The following is a 2,858-nucleotide window of genomic DNA, read 5'->3' on the forward strand; positions in this document are numbered from 1 at the left end:
GGTCCTCCCTCGCGAACGCGCATGCTGGTTCGTGAACACGAAAAAGGTTGGGAGTGTTATGGGCTGGAAGGCTGTTGGCCTTCAGAACACGGCTGGACCCTTTCTCGTGTAGATTGTCTGAAAGCAAACAAATGCACACATGCTTTGTCTTACATCTCATTCGAATCAAATTAGAGTAGACGATACTAAATCTATCTGTGAACGCGAAGGTTTGGGTTCATTAAGCATCGTGAACGCAACCTGTAAGTCGTGAACGTGAAGTGTAAGCTAGTAAGATGGAGCAATTGTGCTTTGCGATCACGCACTACAAAAAAAACTTGATTTAGCGACGGATTTCCGTGACAAATACTTTTCCGTCACTAAGTAGAGACAGATTAACTACGAAAATGGAGTTTGGTCGCAGAAAAGGTAAATAGAAGAATTAGTATCTAAATATTGGTGCCCATAATTTAGCAACAAAATAAGCTAGGAAATCTGGATGACAAAATTTATTAAATTTTAGCGACGTATTTAGCGATGAACCGCGCTTGTCGCTAATCTTGCTTCTTTAATGAGACTATATTTACCTTGTTTCAACGTAATTGTTTGTCGCTAGGTATTAAAAAACAAAGGCATCCAATATTTTCACTTTGTCATAAGACCCACCCTCACAGTAACGAGCCACTTTCCTTCTTCGTGAGTAACGAACCCCTTTTCTTCTTCTTCTTCTTCTTCTCCTCCTCTAATCTTCCCAGATGCGCTACAAAGTCATCTCTTTTCTAAAAGACTGGTGTGTCTCTACTTCTTTCTCTGTTTATTAGCAAATTTTCTACAGTAAATTTTTTAGGGTTTTGGTAGATGTAAAATAAATCAAGCATTTCACCTCTTCCCTCTTTTTCTTTGTAGTATGTGAAGTTAAATATGAAGTAGAAGTTGACATATTCTGGGTATGTCTCATTTGTGCATAAATATGTATATTTTTACTACTTATTGTTGCTAAAATATGATTTGGGGGTTTCCTTTGTGTTGAACTCTTGATTTATACCAATTTTGGTGATATTTGGTGATTAAAATCAAAGATAGGTGTCTTTAGATCTGTGTGAGCGAAGTTAGCCTTCACTCACCCGTTGTTGTCAGCTTGGTGAAACCCACCCAATTCATTCTTGTCCCTTAAGCTAATTTATTTCAGATCCTTTTAATTTTCTACTCAATTATATACCCACCAAGTGTTTGTATCTTTTTCTAGACCTCTCTGTTCTCGTTATTAAGCAATAAGAATGCATAGTAACTTCTGTTTTTAATGAATTAGCATGTGTGACAGAGAAAACCTATCCTAAACGATTTTGTATGGTATATTCTCTAAAGTGTTTGCAAAAGTCCTTCTTAGAGATGATTATGGTTCCTCCATGTGGGTTAATAGGTTACTTAGTAGTTATTTTTAAGTGTTAAGTATTTGACTACTTGTGTTGTTAGCTCAAGCAAAATTTGAGCTTCAATTTTGGTGATATTTGGTGATTAAAATCGAAGTTAGGTGTCTTGAGATATGTGTGGTTCCCAATTTCTTCAAGGTGAAGTGCTGGAAAACTCTACTTAGAGCCATAGATCTACTGAAAATTGAAACTCAAATGGTTGCATTAGACAATTGGACTGCCTCGCCCTTTTGCGCATCAACAAGAACAATGTCTTTTGAAACAATTAGTCGACCACTTGTGTTCTTGGAAGGTTGTTGTTGTTTGCTACTGCCCTTTTGCGCATCAACATGTTTATCACCCATCCCATCATCATCCAACACATGTTCATTCATCAAAACACCAAAAGAGTTAGCAACACTAAGTGCCTTTGATGCTTCTGGCACATTAGTCTGCCTCTAACCAGTAGTGTTTTGCCCAGATCCTGTAGTAATAACATTAGAAACCTTAGCTCCTTGAAACATTAATTAAACAACATCAGTAACAGCTCGATCAGCTGTAGTATTGAACGCACCAACAGTAGCAACAGTAGGTTTCAAACTCCCAGAAGCAGGTTGCTCAACTCCAGCTAAAAGTTGAAGATGTTTAGCCTCTATATTTGATGCTTTATAACATGTAGTAGCTTCACACTCCAAATCCATAACACCTACATGATCTTGCCCCTCATCAGCCACAACAGTAGCTTTGAGGCCTATTGATTTATCAGTTGATTCATCAACTGCAGCAGCAGGTCGATCGCGCACCAAATATTTAGACAACTGATCCTCCTTGATCACCGCCTTATCACCTGTAGCAACTGTAACATTCACTCCTGTTGCATTCAAAGCACTAGTAGTCTCCAAATTTGCATTCACACATTCACTCTGTCGCTAACCTGTTTAGCGATGAAAATATACTATTTAGTTACAGAATTCGTCCGTCGCTAAAGCCTGGTTTTTTTGTAGTGGCGATGGACCTTGTGCAATCGCGCAGAAAACCCCCCTAGGCAGAACACTTTTATTTCGGGACTTAGCCCATTTCTCTCACATTTCCAATTGGTCTTTGGCAAATTTGAGAGCACTTTTGTGGGGGATTTTCATCAACATCATAAGGTAAGTGATTTCTATCAATTCTTCACTTAAATACATGGATTATGGGTAGATTTAACATGGAATCAATAAAAATTTGTGGGATTTTTTAAAAATGGGATTTGAACATGAAATTGATTATGGAATTGGGAATATATTTATATTTGAGTTCGAAGGGTCATGGATAACAATTATCTTCGAATATTTTCGTTATCCGAGCACGTGGGCCTGAGGTTAAATTTTATGGACTTGCCGATTTGGGTTGGAAAATTACTCTAATAGATAAATTATGACATTTTGAGCATATATTGATTAGTTTGTATGACTTTTGACTAGTTTTGGA

General features: G+C 37.5%; 1 long non-coding RNA gene across 1 annotated transcript; it reads left to right on the top strand.

The window, feature by feature from the left end:
* The first annotated feature begins 586 nt into the window (after positions 1-586).
* On the top strand, positions 587-2,852 carry LOC142171527 (uncharacterized). Its single transcript, XR_012701105.1, has 3 exons — positions 587-769; positions 886-926; positions 2,393-2,852. It is a non-coding gene; the product is annotated as an uncharacterized LOC142171527 (long non-coding RNA).
* The last annotated feature ends 6 nt before the right edge of the window (positions 2,853-2,858 follow it).

Source organism: Nicotiana tabacum, chromosome 17 (assembly GCF_000715075.1).
Source record: "Nicotiana tabacum cultivar K326 chromosome 17, ASM71507v2, whole genome shotgun sequence".
Taxonomy (NCBI): Eukaryota; Viridiplantae; Streptophyta; class Magnoliopsida; order Solanales; family Solanaceae; genus Nicotiana; species Nicotiana tabacum.